The sequence below is a fragment of the Oryctolagus cuniculus genome, chromosome 20 (genome assembly GCF_051225735.1).
Source record: "Oryctolagus cuniculus isolate XC-2025 breed Fujian yellow rabbit chromosome 20, ASM5122573v1, whole genome shotgun sequence".
In the NCBI taxonomy this organism is placed as follows: domain Eukaryota; kingdom Metazoa; phylum Chordata; class Mammalia; order Lagomorpha; family Leporidae; genus Oryctolagus; species Oryctolagus cuniculus.
This window is the reverse complement of record NC_142886.1, coordinates 53,063,553-53,087,035: the sequence shown is the minus strand read 5'-3', so window position 1 is coordinate 53,087,035 and position 23,483 is coordinate 53,063,553. Positions and strand designations below refer to the sequence as shown.

Genomic DNA, 23,483 nt, shown 5'->3' with positions numbered 1-23,483 from the left:
CACTGGCGTGGAACCTGGTCCCCTGTGCATCTCTCTGCCAAAAACAGAATCCAGCAAAAGTGCTCCTTGTTCTGCTGCTGGCAGGGAGTTCTGCAGACCTCACCAGGAATCCCTGTGAGTGCTGAGTGTGGACTGGGGCAGAGCTGAGTCCTGTGGTGAGGGGGCAGATCAGGTGCTGGACTCCTGTTAGCACATGGAGTTGGGGACACATCCAGAGTCTGATGATTTCTCCTGTAATGTTGACCTGGGACAAGAGCTCAGGGAACCCATGAAAACATGTTGTAGGTCCATTCACATAAAAGGACTCAGACAGGCTTCTTTGTGCAACGAGAGCACACAATTTATCACTTGTCCCATATATGAATAATATCGGACTGCCATGGGACACTCTCATCAGTCTGGGCCCTGTCCTGTCTGAGGTGTCTACTCCAGGGCTGCTATATAGGGGCAGCACATGCAGATAGGCCTCCCTCTGCCCATGAAAACCAGCCCAGCCCTCACCCTGCAGCTCTGGCACAGGAGCTCCAGCCCCAGCACTCCCAGGTGTCCACTCAGTGATCACACTCAACACAGACGCTCACCATGGAGACTGGGCTGCGCTGGCTTCTCCTGATCGCTGTGCTCAAAGGTAATGATGGGGAACGCGGGGCACTGAGTCTGGCAGAGGACGTGAGTGAGAGACACAGAGAGTGTGAGTGACAGCTTCCTGACCAGGACGTCTGTGTTTGCAGGTGTCCAGTGTCAGGAGCAGCTGGTGGAGTCTGCAGGGGGTCTGGTCCAGCCTGGGGGATCCCTGAAACTCTCCTGCAAGCCTCTGGAATCGACTTCAGTAGCTACTATATGAGCTGGGTCCGCCAGGCTCCAGGGAATGGCTGGAGTGGATCGGATGGATTAGTAGTGCTGGTAGCACATGGTACTCGAGCTGGATGAATGGCCGATTCACCATCTCCAGAGACAACGCCCAGAACATGGTGTCTCTGCAAATGAACAGTCTAACCGCCCCGGACACGCCCACGTATTTCCGTGCAGTAGACACAGGAAGGGCCCTCAGGCTGAGCCCAGGCACAAACCTCCCTGCAGGGGAGTGCGGTTCCACCAGGGGGCGCAAAAGACGTACTGAGCCCAATTCTGGTCTGCTCAGAATCAGAGGGAAATGAAGCCCTGATTTCCTGTCATGGAATTGGGGTTTGTTCCCCTGTAGTTTTGCGGCAAGAATCTACTTCCTGATTCTGTCCTTTCCACTGACGTCACTGACGTAGAGAAGCTTGATGTGACAGGAAGAAGTCCTAAACGGACACATTCAGGTTCTTGAATGATGACAGTGGTCACCAGGGTCAGAGATGCAGGACTATCTGGGGACCTCGTGAGTGTTTTCCTGTCTGACTCAGGACAGCGTTCTCAGGGCACTTCTGACTTTAGCACAATTTTAGTTTTCCTTCAAACCCAGACAGACCCGAGCCAAAGTCTTGATTTGTTACCTCAGTTTTATAAGTCGTCCCACTCCTCCTGTCAGAGCAGCATGTGTGCTGACCTGAACCAACTGTCTTATTTTAACTGTGGGTGTTCTGACCTCACGTTCCAAGATTTTATACCCAATCTCCATTTTCCCTTTAATCCTGGAACAGTCTGTGGTCCCTGTGTGAACGTCACAGCACTCAGGAATGTACTTGCAGCTCAGCTGTGTTTCAGGCTGGGCTTCTGCAGGCCCCTGGGAAGCCTACAGGGACTTCCTCATCCTCTAGGTCCTGGGACACTCCTGTGGGCTCCCTGCATGAACTCAGGAGGGAAATGCACTGGACAATAGCAGTCAAGTTCATAACTGAATGGAAAATGTTGGGTGTGCACTTCCAGCTGATCTGGTTCTGCTCCAGTGTCATGGGACCCCCTGCACCTGCTGTGGTTCAGGGAGAGGAGAAAGTGGGACACACAGTGGCTGTGCACTCTGGGGCTGGAGTCCACCTAACGGGGAGCTGTGTCTGTGCCTCCAGCATGATGCCCAGTGTCCTGAGGCTGGATCACAGCTGCAGGAAGAGCCAGTCCCAGAGACCATGTGTCCAGTGTCCCTGCTCTTCACTCCATGTCTGTACTAACTGGCGTCATCAATCCATTTGCAGTCTTAGATCAGTTTTAGAGAGGGAGACATCCATGCTGCATATCACAGTGCTGGATGGAGCCCATTTACACATTTCCCACACTTGTACTGAAAATGCACCCTGGAAGACAGTAGATGATGGATGTGTTAGGAGGCCCCATCACCAAGGTGGGAACACTGATGCAGTTCCATGCTCCTGGGTTCCAGCTGCCAAGCCTTGAGTGCACTGCCTTCATTAATCATCTCCATAAAACATTGGCAAACACAACACCAGTATTCAGAGATCTGAATCTTCATGATTTCCCATTGTTCATCCTTTTATCCCACGCAGGTAGCATCACATATTATGTGTCTTCCTGGCCTGGATGGTTAGCAGAGTGTACTTTTGCTGACATATTATCCTAGGCACATTATTCTCCAGGATCATGCAAGTTGTCCAAAATTACAGAATTTCTTACTCTGTACTGCTTAAACTTTCTTATTATTTTACAGTCATAGTGGACAGGGAGACAGAGAGACAGAGAGGAAGGTCTTCTTTTGCCGTTGGTTCGCCCTCCAATGGCCGCCGTGGCTGGCATGCTGTGGCCGGTGCACCACGCTGATCGAAAGGCAGGAGCCAGATGCTTCTCCTGGTCTCCCATGGGTTGCAGGGCCCAAGCACTTGGGCCAAACTCCACTGCACTCCCGGGCCAAAACAGAGAGCTGATCTGGAAGGGCGGCAACCGGGACAGAATCCAGCGCCCGTCAGGGAGTAGAACCCAGTGTGCCAGCACCGCAAGGTGGAGGATTAGCCTATTGAGCCGCGGTGCCGGCTTAAACTTCCTTTTAAAATGTAACTTTGTCCATTTCTTTCATTTTCCATTCTTGCTTTCATGAGATGTCACTGGATCATATGTGCGAACTCTTTTGAATGACGGTGCTTTAAATGAACAAGGAACTGCAGAGGTGTTTGCTACAGTGACTGTATATCCCGTGGACACCTCCCTGGGATTTCATATTCATTGTACCATGCAATGGTGTTTGAAGATCATGTAATCATTCTGTTTCTAGTTTTTGATGCTTTTCCATAACGGTTTTACTAATTAACCTGACACAGACTTGTACCAGGGTTATCATCTCTCTCTACCTCCATAAAACATGTCAGCTCTAGTATGTCTGGTAATAGCCATTCTAACAGGAGCGATGGGTGCTTCTAACATGGACATACATGATGGTCCCAAATTGATAGCATTTTATATGTCTGTCTATATATCTTCTTTTAATAATTTATAGAAATGATATAAATTTTAAAATGTATCATTTTATTTGAGAATTTATCTTTATGTATTTGTCCAAAACCACAGAGAGACTGAGACTGACAGTGATCTTCTAATTCCTGCGTCACTACCCCGATGGCTACAAAAGCTTCAGCTGGATGAGGCAACAGCCTGGTGCTTGGAATTCTGTCCATGTGTCGCATGAGAGTACTTGGAACCTCACCTACAGCCTCCCAGGGTGTGCTTAGCAGGAATCTGAAACTGAACCAAACTAGGACACAGCACTAAGTATCCTGACATGGGAGGCAGGAATCCCACAGGCTCACTCCAGTGCTGCTCCTGTCACCACCTTATCATCACTGCATGTACACAATTGATTTCTTCCCTTGGGATTCAGTTGTCTGTGTTCATTCAACATTAGCAAACAGGCTCCTAATCATATGTATAATTAATCTTCAATGTATTTTAAGTATCTATTTATTTTATTTTAAGACAGTGTTATAGCAACAGAGGAAGAGACCAACAGATGGAGGGAGAATTCCTTCCATTTGTTCACTTCCTGAATGGCTGCCAAAGGCTGGGGATGGCTGAGCCTAAAGTCAGGAGCCTGGTACTTCCTCTAGTTTCCCCCAGGGCTGGAAGGGGACAAACATGGTAGACAGTGATCACCATTGCACTTCCTACCTCTGTGAGTTCAACTTGTGGACTGCATATATAACTAATGTCACTTACTATGTGTCCACATGTACTTGCATTATTTCTTTTAGTTTGTATGCTCCAAAGAGACCCACATTTTCTAATGACAGAACAACCTCCTTCTTAATGCTGAATAATATTCCATGTCTAAATGGGAAAGAACGCATTCACTGTTTTATGCACACTTGCTTTGTTTGAGACTGAAGTATTGTGAACAAAGCTGCAACCTGACAAAGGACTGTGGGTAAATTGTGAAACAGTGACTTCTACCCAGTGCTTGACCTCAACTCAGAGTCATTATTACTAGACACAGGGAAGAGGGGGGAACAGGGGACGGCTGATACCAGGACACAAAGCACCACTCACAGGAAGGAATAATTCTGCCCACACCACAGTGGGCTGACTCAGTTCACCACAACACACGACAGGTTCCACAAATAACTAGAACTAATGCGTCCAGGCTGCCCAACTAAGAGTGATTGAAAGGAGGTGGAAATGTGCATGACACTGAGTTCATCTGTGCCCATTTCTACCAGGCACATTCCAGTAGCACAGAAACCCCACTACCATGTACAGTGTTCTGTGTTCAGGAACAGTTTTAAACAGTTTAAACAGTTTTTAAACTTTAAGGCAATGGATGAATAAGGAAACAAAACATAGTTAACCTGAAAAAATCCACTTGAGTATTTCATCAATTTAAAAGTGGGTAACAGGCATTAGGACAAAATTGGCTAAGTCCCCACTAGGGACACCCGTGTTCCCGTCAGAGAACTGACTGAGCCCAGCCTCACGGCTTCCCACACTTTTCCCTCATAATGCATCATGGGAAACTGTAGATGATGCTACAAGCAAAGGAGCCCCTACCACTGATGTTTGAATTACAGACACAGTTTCTTGCTTCAGGGTTCAGAAAGACTAACTCCTAGGGGTCATAGGCATTTGGGATGTCTGGGGCTGTCAACCCAAAGGCAGAAATCTCCCATTGTCACCTTTTCTGTCCATCTCTACATTTCTGTCTCTCTCACCCCTTCTCTCTCTATCACTGTCCAAATGTCTTTCATATAGATGATAAGGAACTAGTGCTTACTTAAATAAATGAGGGACGTGATATTGCTAACACTGGATATGAGGGTAAACACATATTAAAATGAAACAAGGTCATTGCCTTCAACTTTTTGAAATTATGATAACATAAAAATTCATATGATCTGAATCATATCATAGCCATCACCGTACACACTCAGGTCAACTAATTCTGCCCCAGGCCCTGTCCTGTCTGAGGCGTCTGACACCATGCCTGCTATATAGGGGCAGCACATGCAGATAGGCCTCCCTCTGCCCATGAAAACCAGCCCAGCCCTCACCCTGCAGCTCTGGCACAGGAGCTCCAGCCCCAGCACTCCCAGGTGTCCACTCAGTGATCGCACTCAACACAGACGCTCACAATGGAGACTGGGCTGCGCTGGCTTCTCCTGGTCACTGTGCTCAAAGGTAATGATGGAGAACGTGGGGCACTGAGTCTGGGAGAGGACGTGAGTGAGAGACACAGAGAGTGTGACAGTGTCCTGACCAGGACGTCTGTGTTTGCAGGTGTCCAGTGTCAGGAGCAGCTGAAGGAGTCCGGGGGTCGCCTGGTCACGCCTGGAGGAATCCTGACACTCACCTGCACAGCCTCTGGATCCGACATCAGTAGCTACTATATGAGCTGGGTCCGCCAGGCTCCAGGGAAGGGGCTCGAATGGATAAGATACATTAGTTATGGTGGTAGCACATACTACAAGAGCTGAGCGAAAGGCCGATTCACCATCTCCAAAACCTCGAGCACGGTGGATCTGAAAATGACCAGTCTGACAGCCTTGGACACAGCCACCTATTTCTGTGCCAGAGACACAGTGAGGGGCCCTCAGGCTGAGCCCAGGCACAAACCTCCGTGCAGGGGCACGCAACTCCACCAGGGCGCGCACGAGACGCACTGAGCGCAGATTCTGGTCCTGCACAGGTGAAGAGGGAGATGAAGCCCTGGTTTCCTGTCAGGGAACTGGGATTTCCTCTCCTGTAAAAGTTTTGAGGGAAGAATTCTACTTATATGATTCTGTCCCTCCCAACTTCAATGACGGGGAGAAAGTCTGATGTAAAAGGAAGAAGTCCTAAATGAACAATTTGGTTCATGGACAGCAACTGTTGCTCACCAGGGTCAGAGATGTGGGGAATATTGAGGACATTATTGAGTCTCTTCCAACCTGACTCCCGACAGCACCCTCAGGGCACTGAAAGCTTTGGACAGTTTCAGTTTTCCCTCATAACCAGGGACAGCCGAGACAGGGCCGTTGATCTGTTAAACAGCAACTATTCCACTCATCCCTCTCCTGCCACAACCAGCAAGTGTGCACTGAACCAACCTTTGACTTTACGTGTGTGTGATCCACACTCACTTTCTGCAGACTTTAATCCAACCTGCATTTCCCCTTTAATCCTGGAACAGTCTGTGGTCCCTTTGTGAACGTCACAGCACTCAGGGATGTACTTGCAGCTCAGCTGTGTCTCAGGCTGGGCTTCTGCAGGCACCTGGGAAGCCTACAGGGACTTCCTCATCCTCTAGGTCCTGGGACCCTCCTGGGGGGCTCACTGCCAGAACTCCGAGGGGAAATGCCTGGACATCAGCAGTCAAGGTCATTACTGAATGGAAAGTGTTGGATGTGCACTTCCAGCTGATCTGGTTCTGCTCCAGTGTTGTGGGACCCCCTGCACCTGCTGTGGTTCAGGGAGAGCAGAAAGTGGGACACACAGTGGCTGTGCACTCTGGGGCTGGAGTCCACATCACGGGGAGCTGTGTCTGTGGCTCCAGCATGATGCCCAGTGTCCTGAGGCTGGATCACAGCTGCAGGAAGAGCCAGTCTTAGACCATGTGTCCAGAGTCCCTGCTCTTCACTCCATGCCTTGCTGACTGGAGTTATCGCTCCACTTTAGTCTTTCATCTATTTAGAGAGGGAGACATCCATGCTGCATATCACAGTGCTGGATGGAGCCCATTTACACATTTCCAATACTTCTACTGAAAATGCACCCTGGAAGACAGTAGATGATGGGTGTTAGGAGGCCCCATCACCAAGGTGGGAACACTGATGCATTTCCATGCTCCTGGGTTCCAGCTGCCAAGCCTTGAGTGCACTGCCTTCATTAATCATCTCCATAAAACATTGGCAAACACAACACCAGTATTCAGAGATCTGAATCTTCATGATTTCCCATTTTGGCAATTTCGTTATCATAAATGTTTAATAAATAATATTTATTATAAAATATGAAGTACAACGATATGTGTTGAATAAATGAATGTATACTGAATGGAATAATGAAGTCAGACTTCTTGACATGTTTATCACAAAACCCACGTTTTTCCTGGTAGAAACACTTTTGTCTAATGTCTTGGAATTCTGCAGACACTGTATTCCCTTCATTGTTGTCACCATGCTGTACAGTAGATCCCTCAACGTGTGGATCCTGTGGGACTGAAACTCTGACCTTGCTCCTTCGTCTCCTCTGTTCCTCCCAAGCACAGACGTTGGTCTTCACCATTGAATTTCTGGCTTGTTAGTTCATCCTTTCTATCCCATGTACGTAGCATCACATATTATTTGGCTTCTTGGCCTGGATATTTTAGCAGAGTGTACTTACCCTGACATATTATTCTTGGATATTATTCTCCAGGATCATCCATGTTATCCAAGATACCAGAATTTCTTCCTCTTTACTGCCTTATAAACTTCCTTTTAAAATATAACTCTGTCCATTTGTCCCATTATCCATCCTTCTTCAAGGCTAATTTCACTGGATTATATGTGTGACCTCTTGAGAATGACGCTGTTTTAATTGAACATGGGACTGCAGAGCTGTTTGCCACAGTGACTGCACATCCCGTGGTCTCCTCCCTGGGATTTCATATTCCTTCTACCAGGAATGGTGTTGGAGGATCCTGTGATAATTCTATTTCTCAGCTTCTGATGTTTTTCATGAAAGCTTTCCTAATTTACCTGACTCCAGCCTTTACCAGGTTATCTTCTCTCTCTTCCTGCACAATATTTGTCAGCTCTGGTATGTCTGATAATACAAAGTCTAACAAAGGGATGGGATATCTCATTGTTTCTCCAACATGTACGTGCATGATGATCCCAGATTTAAAGCATTCTTGTACGTTTGCCTTTACATATTTTCTTTAAAAAATTACAGATATACTTTTACCTCTTTTAAAACTTGCATTTGTCCAAAAAGAAAAAGAGACAGAGACTGACAACAGTGATCTACTGAATCCTGGAGCACTTCCCAGATGCCCATAAAAGCTTTCATTTGGTAAGACCATAGCCAGGTGCATGGAATTCAGTCCAGGTCTCACACATGGGATTAACTCAGACTTCTCGTACTACCTCCCAGAGTGCACATTGGAGGAATCTGAAATTGCGACCTAAACTGGGACATAAACCTAAAGCATCCTGATGCGGGAGGCAGGAATCCCACAGGCTAACTTCAATGCTGCTCCTATCACCCACGTTGTCAGTCACTGCATTTGAACAATTGATTGCTTCCCCTGTGATTCAGTTCCATGAGTTCATTCAACATTTGTATCTAGGCTCCTAACCATATATATATATATATATATATATATATATATATATATATATATAGTTATCTTTCATTTATTTTAAAAATCTATCTATTTGATTTGAAAGGCAGTGTTATGGCAACAGAGGAAGAGACCAACAGAGGGAGAGAGAAGCTTCCATCCACTGGTTTCCTTCCTGAATGGCTGCAAAGGCTGGGGAAGGGCAAGACTGTAGCCAGGAGCCTGGAACTTCCTCCAGTTTCCCATGAGGCTTGAAGGGGACACACACTTGAGTCATCATTGACAGAGTTCCCTGGTCCATGAGCAGGGAGCTGGATTTGAAGTGCAGCAAGCAGGGTCTGAACCCATGCTGCTGAGTGATGCTGCATAGGGATGGCAGCTTAACCTGTGGGGCCAAATGTTGGACAACCCATGTGTGACCTGAAAATGCTTTCTCCCCATCTGTGGTTGTCTTTGGTTCTTCGATCACTCCCTTTGTTACACAGGAGCTCTGTAGTTGGGTCCATTATCTTTTGCCTATTTTTGCTTGGTTGCCTGTATATTGGAGATTATCAAAATACCATTGCCCAAACCAATGTCACCTTGCTTTTGTCCAATGTTTTCTTCTAGAACCGTACTGTCTCAGGTCTTGCCTGTAAGGCATTCCTCAAGTTCACTCTGTTCTACATCTGGTGTGAGATGACCACATAACTGAATTATTTTCAGGTGCATTCAAGTGTCCCCAAACCCAGGTAACGACAAGAAACCCATCCCCCTCCTGGGCTTTTGTCACTGTGCATTCTCAGAACTCACATTCTCAGAATGTGTTCCTTTATTTCTAGGTTTCTGTTCTGTCCCAGGGCTCTGGGTGTCTATGTTATCCCAGCACCAGGCTTGATTTCAGCTCAGATATGATGACGCCTCCTGCTTTGCTATTTTTCCTAAAGACCATTCAGCCATCATGAACCCTGTTTTTTCATGATAATTCTTGAAGTTGCTTCCTGGTCCTGTGAAGAATCTCAGGCTGTTTCACAGGAAACGCATTGAATCTGCAAATCACATTGTAGCTTGGCTATTTTAACAAGGTCATTCCCTCAAATCCATGACTACATCATTCCAATTTACACGTAATCTTCAGATTCCTTTTCACTTTTTAAATTATTATATATTATGGAAGTAGGAAGCAAGACCCCTATGTTACACCTTACATGAAAATCCACGCAAGATAGATTAAAGATTTAATCTATGACCCTACACCACCCAGTTATTAGAGAACATTTAGGAAACCCTGCAAGGCACTGGCACAGGAATAGAATTTTTGGAAAAGACCTGAGACATAGGCAGTCAAAGACAAAATTAATAAATGGGATTATATCAAATTGAGGAAGTCCCTGTAGGCTTCCCAGGTGCCTCCTGTATGGCAAAAGAAACACCCAGGTAATTGAGAGGTATCTGAGAGAATGTGCAAAATATTTGAAACTATGCCACTGATAGGGATTAATAACCAGAATCTACAAAGAGATTAAGAAATCCCAAACAACAAAACAACTGAGTTAAGAGATGGGCCAATAACTCAGACATTTTTCAAAAGAGGAAGTCCAAATGGCCAACAGACACATGAAAAAATGTTCCGGATCACTAGCCATCAGGGCAAAGCCATCCATCATGCAGTACCCCATAGGGAGGTGTATGGAGCAAAAAGATTTCTTGAGCTCACAGCTGTAGAGGCTGGAAGTCCAGGATCAGACAGTGAGAATGTTGTGCCATCAGGTATCCTAATATTGTGAACAGGGATGGGAGGGACCCCATCCCCACACAGGACGTCAGACGAGACCAGGGCTGACTCTAGCAGCACTGTGCTCTGTGCTGAAGCTGGGGACCCAGGAGATCTACTGTGATCTCCTCCATAGCAGATTCCCCAGAAGTGAACAATCTATTTCTGTAAACATCCAGACCGTGCATCCCCTGCCAGTGCTATCACGTTGGGGCCATGCTCAGCACTGATGCTGTGAGGACAAACCACACCCACCCCCACAGGCTGCTCCCAGCATTCCGTATGGCCCTGATAGGTGCACTGGAGACCTCAGCTTCCTCCATGAGGCCCTGACATTGAATCCACTCATGGCGTGGAGTCCTCACTGGATGCACTCCCCAGAGACGATGTCATTCCACGTCTCCCAGGCACCTGTGCTAGTTTTACTCAGTGGTGGTCAGTGTGGAGGATGCAAGGGGGCAAGGAGACCTGATCAGACCTCCTGACTCAGTGCTCTCCTGCAGGTACTGGGGCCCCAGCTGTGTGGCCCTTCCCTCTGTCCTTACCTTGCTACACAGCAGAGCCCACCCCTCCGCCAGGTCCTCTCCCTCCTGCTGCTGGACCCTGTCCCCGACTGTCACTTCCCCATGTGTCATGCTTCTCCTCCCCAGTCCTCAGCTTTGGGGGTGGAGCTATCCCCTGAAGATGCAGACTTCTGTGTCTTGGGGGATCAGTGCTGGCACAGTGTCTGGGGTGGACTCTGCTCACTAACATTTTCTACAGGATCCCACCAGGACATTGGTCATGATGGTTTCCTCCTGCAGGTGAATCACTTTCCTACTCAGTGGACACAGAGGAGCAGGGTCTGGGGTATTGAGGCTGAGGATGCTGTTCCTGCAGAGCCGTGAGCAGAGCCAGCACTGCTTGGTGTGCGTGTGTGGTCGCTCCAACTGAGCAGCTGAAGGCTGTATGTTAGGTGGAACTTACCCTCCATACTTGATGCACAGAGCCTCCCATCATGCATGTAGGGACTTCACCACCCAGTGATCCCATTGAGAGGGGCTCTAGGGAGGGGACAAGGCCATGAGGGTTGCTGCCTGCATTGAAGGGAATACAACCCTTAGAAAGATCCTTCAGGCCGGCGCCGCGGCTCACTAGGCCTATCCTCCGCCTTCTGCGCCGGCACGCCGGGTTCTAGTCCCAGTTATGGCACCGGATTCTGTCCAGGTTGCTCCTCTTCCAGTCCAGCTCTCTGCTGTGGCCCGGGAAGGCAGTGGACGATGGCCCAAGTGCTTGGGCCCTGCACCCTCATGGGAGACCAGGAAGAAGCACCTGGCTTCCAGCTTGAATTGGCACAGCGCGCCGGCCATGGCCCACCAGTAGAGGTGGCCATTTGGGGGATAAACCAATGGAAGGAAGACCTTTCTCTCTGTGTCTCTCTCTCTAACTCTGCCTGTCCAAAAAAAAAAGACCCTTCAATAACTTAAGTTTTAAATTTGATTTATCACACATGAATCAGAGAGGAGAACAAGAGAAAGAGAGATGTTCCGACACTGCGCTTTCCCAAATGTTGCTGTGGCCAGATCTGCTTCCCAGCCTAGCCTGGTCTCAGGTCAACAATCAGGTGCATCCACTAGAGTGACAGGGCCCAAAAATCCTCCCATAAACTTCTGGGTCCTGGGGCTGCAGGAGCAGGAATCTGGTACTGGGACCCACAGCTACATATGAGACCCTGGCACTTCCCTGGGGGATGTGCACATCTTAAACAGTGCAACTTTCAATTTATTATTTCCATGAAATGTGATGACACAGTTAAGACTAATGTACTGCATATTTGTGCAAAATATCATTTTCTTACTCTGCTTTACTCTCAGTTTCATTCTTTTAAGATTTTCAGATATTTTAGTTAAAAACTAAGAAAAACACATTCACCTGGCCCCCACAGAACCCAAAAACTCAGGGCCACCGACTTCTGCCACAAAACCTGCATGTTGCACAGGGCTAAATGGATGAATCTGTTGTGAAGGAGCCCAAAGGGTTTCAGGCCTTAAAGTGACGGGAGGAGGTGGGCCGGGGCTGGGTGACACAGGGGCAGTGGGCAGCACCGTGGGATGTGATATTTGCTCTTGGCATAGGTGCGATGAGGAGTGAGAGAGGCACAGCTGAGTCGCACTCACCACACACTTTCAACATGTGCGGCTGCCTCTGTATCTATCACAGCTCAACAGCATTGCCCATGGAAGCAAAATTGCCCGGCAAAGAAATTGTGAAGAGCAGACAGACAGACAGACACTGGCACGTGGAACACCACACTCAGATGCACCTGCGTGGAACCTGGTCCCCTGTGCATCTCTCTGTCAAAAATGGAATCCAGCAAAAGTGCTCCTTGTTCTGCTGCTGGCAGGGAGTTCTGCAGACCTCACCAGGAAGCCCCAGTGAGTGCTGAGTGTGGACTGGGGCAGAGCTGAGTCCTGTGGTGAGGGGCACGGATCAAGGTGCTGGGGATTCCTCTTACCACACTGGAGCTGGTGACACATCCACACTATACTGATGATTTCTCTTGTAATGTTGAATGGACCAAGACCTACGGGAACCCATGAAAACATGTTGTAGGTCCATTCACATAAAAGGACCAAGACAGGGTTCAGTGTGCAATGAGAGAACACAATTCATCACTCATCCCATAAGTGTGCACTGACAGACTGCCCTGGGACACTCTCATCAGTCTGGGCACAGTCTTATCTGAGGCGTCTGACCCCATGCCTGCTATACAGGAGCAGCACCTGCAAATAGAGCTCCCCCTGCCCATGAAAACCAGCCCAGCCCTCACCCTGCAGCTCTGGCACAGGAGCTCCTGCCCCAGGATTCCCAGGTGTCCACTCAGTGATCACACTCAACACAGATGCTCACCATGGAGACTGGGCTGCGCTGGCTTCTCCTGGTCGCTGTGCTCAAAGGTAATGATGGCGAACGCAGGGCACTGAGTCTGAGAGAGGACGTGAGTGAGAGACACAGAGAGTATGAGTGACAGCTTCCTGACCAGGACGTCTGAGTTTGCACGTGACCAGTGTCAGGAGCAGCTGGTGGAGTCCCGGTGAGGCCTGGTCACGCCTGGGGAATCTCTAAAACTCTTCTGCAAAGCCTCTGGATTCACCATCAGTAGCAGCTACTGGATGAGCTGGGTCCGCCAGGCTCCAGGGAAGGGGCTGGAGTGAATCGGATGCATTTATACTGGTGATCGTAGCACATATTACGCGAGCTGGGACACGACCCTGTATTACTGTGCAAGACAGCTGAGCCCAGACAGAAACCTCCCTGCAGGGGCGCGAGTCTCCACCAGGGGGCGCACAAGACTCACTGAGCGCAGTTTCTGGTCATGCACAGGTGCAGAGTGAGATGAAGCCCTGCTTTCCTGTCAGGGAATTGGGGTTTCCTCTCCTGTAACAGTTTTGAGGGAAGAATTCTTTTATGATTCTGACCCTGCTACTGATTCCCTGACGTGGAGAAGTTTGATGTGACAGGAGAAGTCCTATATGAACGAATCCAGGCTCACTGGTCTCCAGGATCACCAGGATCAGAGATGTGGGACGATCTGGGTACAACGTGAGTGTTGTCCACTCTGACATGACAACGCTCTCAGGGCAGTGCCAACTTTAGGGAAATTTTACATTTCCCTTTCAATCCAGCGATAGCTGAGCCAGGGTTTGGGTTTAAAAATCGGCTATTTAAGTATCTCTCTCCTTTCAAAACGAGTGACTGTGCTGAACTAAACCAACCTTTCATTTTACACTGTGGGCAACAAACACTCCCTTTCCACAGACTTTATTCCCAATCTCCATTTACCATTTAATCCTAACACAGTCTGTGGTCCCTGTGTGAACATCACAGCACTCAGGACTGTGCTTGCAGCTCAGCTGTGTCTCAGGCTGAGCTTCTGCAGGCACCTGGGAAGCCTACAGGGACTTCCTCATTCTCTAGGTCCTGGGACCCTCCTGTGGGCTCCCTGCCTGAACTCAGGAGGGAAATGCACTGGACATCAGCAGTCAAGGTCATTACTGAATGGAAAGTTTTGAGTGTGCACTTCTAGCTGACCTGGTTCTGTCACGTGTTGTGGGACCCCCTGCACCTGCTGTGGTTCAGGGAGAGCAGAAAGTGGGACACACAGTGGCTATGCACTCTGGGGCTGGAGTCCACATCACGGGGAGCTGTGTCTGTGGGTCCAGCATGATGACCAGTATCCTGAGGCTGGATCACAGCTGCAGAAAGAGCCAGTCTCAGAGACCATGTATCCAGAATCCCTACTCTTCACTCCATGTCTACGCTGACTGGAATCATCAATCCATTTGGAATCCTTCATCAGTTTTAGAGAGAGAGTCACTCAGTCTGCATATCAGAGTGCTGGACTGAAATTATTTACGTTCTTTTTTTTTTTTTTTTTTTTTTTTTTTTTTTTTTTTTTTTTTTTTACAGTCAGATTTAGACGGTGGGTTAGGGAGAGAGAGACAAAGATAAAAGTCTTTGTTCCATTGGTTCCACCAAAATGGCCGCTACGGCCAGCATGCTGCGCCGATCCAAAGCCAGAAACCAAGTGCTTCCTCCTGGTCTCCCATGCGGGTGCAGGGCCCAAGCAGTTGGGCCATCGTCCACTGTCTTCTCAGGCCGCATCAGAGAGCTGGAGTGGAAGAGGAGCAACCGGGACAGAATCCAGCGCCGTAACCGGTACTAGAACCCAGATTAGCCTAGTGAGCTGCGGCACTGGCCCACATTTACATTCTTAACCACACTTGTAACTGACAGTGCACCCTGGAAGACAGCAGATGATGGATCTGTTATGAGGCCCTATCACCAAGGTGGGAACACTGATGCAGTTCCATGTTCCTGGGTTCCAGCTGCCAAGCCTTGAGTGCACTGCCTTTTTTATCATCTCCATAAAACATTGGCAAACACAACACCAGTATTCAGAGTATTGAATCTTCATGATTTGCCATTTTTGCCATTTCATTATCATAAATGTTTGATAAATAATAATTGAATATAGACATAGAGGTACAATGATATTGTTGTAAAACGAATGTATCAAATTGAGTGGAATTATGAAGTCACTCCTATTGACATGCTCATCACAAAATCCACATGTTCCCATGGTAGAATGTCAGTTGTCTTCTGTTTTGGAATTCTGTAGACACAATATTTGCTTAACTGCTGTCACCATGCTGTACAGTAGATTCCTCAACATGTGGATCCTGTGGGACTGAAACTCTGACCTTGCTCCAATGTCTCCTCTGTTCCATGCCCTTTTCTTCCATTATTGATTCCTTCTTCCATGAAAATTTCACTGGATTATATGTGTGAACACTCGCGAACGATGCTGCTTTAATTGCACATGGAACTGCAGTTGTATTTTCTATAGACTGTGAATCCCATGCACATCACCCTGGGATTTCACATTCCTGCTACCCAAAATGCTGTTTGAAAATCCTGTGATAACTGTATATCTCAGTTTTTGATGACTTTCCATAATGGATTTACTAATTTACCCGACTCCAGCCTTGTACAACCAGAGTGGTCATCTCTCTTCCTTCAAACGAATTCTCAGCTCTGGCTTGTCTGGTAATACTCATTCTAACATGAAGGATGGGACATCTCATTGTGTTTCTAAAATGTACATACATGATGATCTGAGATTTATGGCATTTTACATGTTCGCTTTTATATCATTTCTTAAATTTTATAGATGTAATATACATTTAAAAATTCATAGATTTTGTTTTAAAATTTGTATGTACGTTTTTATCTAAAACCACAAAGACTGAGACTGACAGTGATCATCTAACTCCTGGTCACTTCCCAGGTGGCTACAAACACTTCAGCTGGAACAGGTGACAGCCAGGTATTTAGAATTCATTCCAGATCTCCAACGTGGGAGTTCTTGGAACTTCACCTACGGCCTCCCAGAGTGGGCTTAGGCAGGAATCTGAAACTGGAACAAAACTAGGACACAGCACTCAGCATCCTGATGCAGGAGCAGCAATCCCATTGCTAACTCCAGTGTTGCTCCTGTCACCACCTTGGCAGTAACTGCATTGAAACAATTGATGTCTTCCCTTGGGATTCAGTTTTCTGTGCTTATTCAACATATGCATATAGGCTCCTAATGATATATAAAATTAATTTTCCATTTATTTTAATATCTATTTATTTAGTTTGAAAGGCAGTGTTATAGCAAGACAGGAAGAGACCAACAGGTGGAGAGAGAAGCTTCCTTCCACAGGTTTCCTTCCTGAATAGCTGCAAAGGCTGGGATGCCTGAGCCTGAAGCCAGCAGCCTGGAACTTCCCCCAGTTTCCCCCAGAGCTGGAAGGGGACAAACACTTGGGTCATGGTACACAGTGATCTCCATTGCACTCTCTACCTCTGTGAGTTCAAGCTTGTGGACTGCATATATAACTAATATCAAATACTATGTGTTCACATGTACCTGCATTATTTCTGTTAGCATATTATGCTCAAGGCTGACCCAAGATTTCCTAATGACAGAACAATCTCCTTCTTAACACTGAATAATATTTCATGTCAAATGTAACAGACTGCACTCACCGTTTCATGCACATTTCGCTTTATTGTAGACTGAACTATTGTGAACACAGCTGCATTACCTGAACCCAGGACTGTGGGTGAATTGTGACACAGTGACTTCATACCCAGTGCTTGAGCTGAACTCAGAGTCATGATTACTAGACACAGGGAAGAGAGGGAACAGCAGACAGCTGCTACCAGGACACAAAGCACCACTCAAAGCAAGGAATAATTCTGCCCCCACCACAGTGGGCTGACTCAGTTCACTACAACCCACGATATGTTCCATAAATAAACAGTACTGAGGACACCTGGTCTCCCAACACAAAGTGATGGAACGGAGGTAGAAATGTGAATGACAGTGAGTTGATCTGTGCAATATACAGATTCCAATAGCACACTACACCCCACTAACATGCACAGTGTTCTGAGTTAATGAACAGTTTAAAAATAAGGTAATGGATGAATAAGGAAACAAGACATAGTATCCTTAAATGAATCCACTTGCAGTCTTTCATCTGTGTAAATATGGGCGGCAGGCATTAGGACAAAATTGGCAAAGTCCCCACTAGGGACACCCATGTTCCCATCAGAGTGCTGGGCTCTTTCCTGATAACACATCGTGGTAAACTACAGATGACGCTATAGTGATAGAGCCCCTACAACCGACAAAGGAAACACAGACGCAGTTCTGGGCTCCAGGTTTTAGAAAGGCTAACTCCTAGATGTTGTAGGCATTTGGGGAGTTTGGGGCTGTCAATCCAAAGGCAGCAATCTCCCATTTTCATCTTTTCTGTCCATGACTACACTTGTGTTTCTCTCACCCCATCTCTCTATCACTATTCCATTGTCTTTCATATAGATGATAGAGAGGTCAATAGATGATATGAACCAATTGTTATTTAAAAAATGAAGGAAATGATATTGCTAACACTAGATATTAAGGGTACACAAATATTAAAAGGAAACAAGGTCATCGCCTTCAACTGTTATAAAAAAGCAATAAAACATAAAAATTCATATGATCCGAATTCTATCATAGCCTACACCCCCAGGACATGTACATCTGCCCTGGGCCCTGTCCTGTCTGAGACATCTACTCCAGGGCTGGTTATATAGGAGCAGACATGCAAATAGGGCCTCCCTCTGCCCATGAAAACCAGCCCAGCCCTCACCCTGCAGCTCTGGCACAGGAGCTACAGCCCCAGCACTCCCAGGTGTCCACTCAGTGATCGCACTCAACACAGATGCTCACCATGGAGACTGGGCTGCGCTGGCTTCTCCTGGTCGCTGTGCTCAAAGGTAATGATGGAGAACGTGGGGCACTGAGTCTGGGAGAGGACGTGAGTGAGAGACACAGAGAGTGTGAGTGACAGCTTCCTGACCAGGACATCTGTGTTTGCAGGTGTCCGGTGTCAGGAGTAGCTGAAGGAGTCCGGGGGAGGCCTGGTCACGCCTGGGGGATCCCTGAAACTCTCCTGCAAAGCCTCTGGATTCGACTTCAGTAGCTATACAATGATCTGGGTCCGCCAGGCTCCAGGGAAGGGGCTGGAGTGGATCGGAATCATTTATGCTGGTAGTAGTGGTAGCACTTACTACGCGAGCTGGGTGAATGGCCGATTCACCATCTCCAGCCACAACGCCCAGAACACTGTGGATCTTCAAATGAACAGTCTGACAGCCACGGACACAGCCACCTATTTCTGTGCGAGAGACACAGTGAGGGGCCCTCAGGCTGAGGCCAGACACAAACCTCCCTGCAGGGACGCGCGGCTCCACCAGGGGGCACACAAAATGCACTGAATATATATTCTGGTCATGGGTAGGTGCAAAGGGACATTAAGCCCTGGTTTCCTGTTAGGGAATTGGGGTTTCCTCTCCTCTAACGCATTTGAGGAAATGGTTCTATTCTTACGATTCTGTCCCTGCCACTGACTTCACTGACGGATAGAAACTTTGAATAGGGACTTAGCGGAAAATGGCGGAATAGAGAGGGAGGGAGCACAGCGAAGCTCCACTAAGGGAAGGTTCAAAGAGGGGTGAAAATTTGTAGTTTTTAAGCCCTTCCTCAAACTGGGGTGTTAGGGTGGACACGGGAGGAGGACGCGGACGCCTGAGACTCAGGACACCAGCAGGAGCGTGTTCACACCAGCGCTGGAAGCCGAGGTGAGACGGGGTGCTCGCCCAGCACCGCGGCACAGCTACCTCCGCCCCTCCCCCAACACATCCTGGGACAGACACTGAGACATGCACGACTGAGTGGGGGAGGAAATAGAAACCAGAACAGAGTGAGTGGTGCCAGCGGAGAGAGTGCACGATTCAGGGACACTAATTGAGAGTCTGAGTAAGCCAGTATCTCTTGGCGCCTCCGCGGAGCTCCAGCGGGGGGGAAGCAGCCATTCTGTTTGTTTACATTCGGGCTTAAAGGAGAACTATCTTTGCCTCCACACTAACCTTCGGAGGCGGAGCCCAAAGGTGGAGCTGAGGGTACTCAGGGGAGGGCAGCTGGAAGCCCTGAGACCCGACTACTCAAGTTACTGAATAGCGCCTCCTGGTGGGGAAAAAGCACAGGATCCAGAGCTGCAGTGGGCAGAGAGCAGCCATCCTGTCTGTTTACCTGCGGGCTGTGTAGAGCAGCCTGGTTACACAGGATATTGGTAGAGACTCACAGCAGCCTATAGTAGAGGGAAATCAACCCGAAAAATCACCCAGACAGAATGCCAAATAACAAAACCAAAAACCAAAAAAAACATAGAAGATAATATAAATTTGCCAATAGAGCAGGCTAAACCAACCATAACAGAGGCAGAAGAAGAAGTTGAAAACATGCCAGAAAAAGAATTCAGAAAATTAATAATCAGAATACTTAGAAATAATGAGAAACAGTGTCAAGAGCTGAATGGAAAACAAGCCCAAGGATTAGAGATCTTAACGAGAAGCCAGAATGAGATACTAGAACTGAAAAACTCAATTGACCATATAAAAAACACCGTGGAATCCCTCGGAAATCGAACAGATGAACTAGAAGACCGAATATCAGAATTCGAAGACAAAATTCCAGAAAGAATACAGTCAGTTCAATCGCAGGAAGAAGAAATTAAAAAATTAAAAAACACGGTCGGAGACCTACAAGATTCAATAAAACGGTGTAATGTTCGGATAATAGGAGTCCCTGAGGGGGTGGAAAGAGAGAGAATGGATTAGACGGTGTCTTCAACGAAATAATATCAGAAAACTTTAAACAAAGGCAGCTGGATAACAACACACAAATACAACAGATAACCAGGACCCCGAACAGAGTAGACCAGAAGAGAAATTCACCACGACACATTGTGGCAACACTCAGTTCAGTGACACACAAAGAACAAATCCTAAAATGTGCCAGAGAAAAGCGACAAATCACATTCAGGGGTAAGTCAATCAGACTCACCCCAGACTTCTCATTGCAAACACTACAGGCAAGGAGACAATGGCATGATATATTTCAAGTTTTAAAAGACAAACAATGCCAACCTAGAATACTATATCCTGCAAAGCTATCATTTGTGAATGAAGGGGAAATAAAGATCTTCCACGACAAACAGAAACTGAAAGAATTTGTATCCACGCGTCCAACCCTACAACACTTGCTCAAAGACGTGCTGCACAGAAATACAAAAACAAGAACTTCACTGCAAAAAAAGCAAATGTAGAGTAACCCACAAAGTTCAAAATACATAAACAGCTCGTTTCAGGAAACATGAAGGGAAAAAGACAGCACTTAACAGTAATCACATTGAATGTGAATGGTTTTAATTCCACGACAAAGAGGCACAGACTAGCAGATTGGATTAAACAAGAGGATCCAACTATATGCTGCCTTCAGGAGACACACCTCATCAGCAAAGATGCATGCAGACTGAAAGTGAAAGGATGGAAAAAGATACTCTAAGCTAATGGAAATCCAAAAAGAGCTGGTGTGGCCATCCTAATATCAGACAAAATAGACTTTAACATAAAAACTATTAAAAGAGACAGAGAAGGGCACTATATAATGATTAAAGGATCTATCCAACAGGAAGACATTACTATTATAAATGTATACGCACCTAATTACAGGGCGCCTGGCTACCTGAAAGAATTACTAAAGGATTTAAAGGGAGATATAGACTCAAATACAATAGTAACAGGGGACTTCAACACCCCACTCTCACCAATGGACAGATCAACCAGACAAATTCAACAAGGAAACAACTGAGCTAATTGACGCCATAGACCAAATAGACCTAATAGATATCTTCAGAACCCTCCACCCCACAGACACAGAGTTCACGTATTTCTCCCCAGTACATGGAACATTCTCTAGGATTGACCATATACTAGGCCATAAAGGGAGCCTCAACAAGTTCAAAAAAATTGAAACTATACCATGCAGCTTCTCAGACCATAGTGCAGTGAAACTTGAAATCAACAACCCAAGAATCTCTACACCATATGCAAATATATGGAGAATGGACAACATGATCCTAAATGAACAGTGGGTCATCGAAGAAATTAAAAGAGAAATCAAAAGATTTCTAGAAACAAATGAAAATGATAACACAACCTATCAAAACCTGTGGGACACAGCAAAAGCAGTGCTAAGAGGAAAGTTTATAGCAATTAGTGCCTACATCAAGAAGCTGGAAAGGAACCAAACAAATGAACTCTCCATGCACCTCAAGGAACTAGAAAAACAGCAGCAAATCAAGCCCAAATCCAAAAGGAGGAAAGAAATACTAAAGATCAGAGAAGAAGTAAACAGAATTGAAGCCAAAAAAAAAATACAAAAGATCAACTAAACCAGGAGCTGGTTCTTTGAAAAAATAAACAAAATTGACACACCATTGGCCCAACTAACCAAAAAAAGGAGAGAGAAGACCCAAATCTGTAAAATCAAAGATAGTAATGGAAATGTAACAACTGACACAATAGAAATAAAAAAGAATCATCAGAAACTACTACAAAGAGATGTATGCTAACAAATTGGGGAACCTGGAAGAAATGGATAGATTCCTGGACAAATGCCACCTTCCTAAACTGAGCCGTGAAGATATAGAAAATCTAAACAGACCCATAACCATGGAAGAAATTGAATCAGTAATAAACGCACTACCGAAAAAGAAGAGCCCAGGACCGGATGGCTTCACTGCCGAATTTTACCAGGCATTTAGAGAACAACTAACCCCAGTTCTTCTCAAATTATTCCAAACGCTTGAAAGAGAGGGAATCCTCCCAAATTCCTTCTACGAAGCCAATATCACCTTAATTCCTAAGCCCGGAAAAGACACAGCAGAGAAAGAAAACTACAGACCTATCTCCCTGATGAACATAGATGCAAAAATACTCAATAAAATCCTGGCAAACCGAATCCAACTACACATCAGAAAGTTCATTCACCCGGACCAAGTGGGATTTATCCCTGGTATGCAGGGATGGTTCAATATTTGAAAGTCAATCAATGTAATCCAGCACATTAAATTGAGAAACAAAAATCATATGGTTATCTCAATAGATGCAGAGAAAGCATTTGACAAAATACAACACCCCTTCATGATGAAAACCCTAAGCAAATTGGGGTTAGAAGGAACATTCCTCAACACAATTAAGGCAATCTATGATAAACCAAAGGCCAGCATCATATTGAATGGGGAAAAGTTGGAGGCATTTCCATTGAGATCGGGCACCAGACAGGGATGCCCACTCTCACCATTGCTATTCAATATAGTCCTAGAAGTCTTAGCCAGAGCCATCAGGCAAGAAAAAGAAATTAAAGGGATACAAATGGGAAAGGAGGAAGTCAAACTATCCCTGTTTGCAGATGACATGATACTATATATAGAGGACCCAATAAACTCCTATAAGAGGCTACCGAAACTCATAGAAGAGTTTGGTAAAGTAGCAGGATACAAAGTCAATGCTCAGAAGTCAACAGCCTTTGTATACACAGACAATGCCAGGGCCGAGGAAGAACTACTAAGATCAATCCCATTCACAATAGCCACAAAAACAATAAAGTTCCTTGGAATAAATTTAACCAAGGAGGTCAAAGACCTCTATGATGAAAATTACAAAACACTAAAGAAAGAAATAGAAGACGACACAAAAAAAATGGAAAAACCTGCCATGCTCATGGATTGGAAGAATCAATATCATCAAAATGTCCATTCTCCCAAAGCAATTTACAAGTTCAATGCAATGCCAATCAAAATACCAAAGTCATTCTTCAAAGACCTAGAAAAAACGATGCTGAAATTCATATGGAGAAACAGGAGACCCAGAATAGCTAAAGCAATCCTTTACAATAAAAACAAGGCTGGAGGCATCACAATTCCAGACTTCAAAGCATACTACAGGGTAGGGCAGTTATAATCAAAACAGCCTGGTACTGGTACAAAAGCAGATGGATAGACCCATGGAACAGAATAGAAACACCGGAGATCAATCCAAACATCTATAACCAACTCATATTTGACAAAGGACCTAAAACCAACC

At 46.3% G+C, this 23,483-nt stretch overlaps 2 pseudogenes; both read left to right on the top strand.

Annotated features, from left to right (window-relative positions):
* Positions 1 to 524: 524 nt before the first annotated feature.
* Positions 525 to 6,020, top strand: LOC149120207 (immunoglobulin heavy variable 3-66 pseudogene; annotated as a pseudogene).
* Positions 6,021 to 18,226: 12,206 nt separating this feature from the next.
* LOC149120206 (immunoglobulin heavy variable 3-23 pseudogene) lies at positions 18,227 to 18,773 on the top strand (annotated as a pseudogene).
* The last annotated feature ends 4,710 nt before the right edge of the window (positions 18,774 to 23,483 follow it).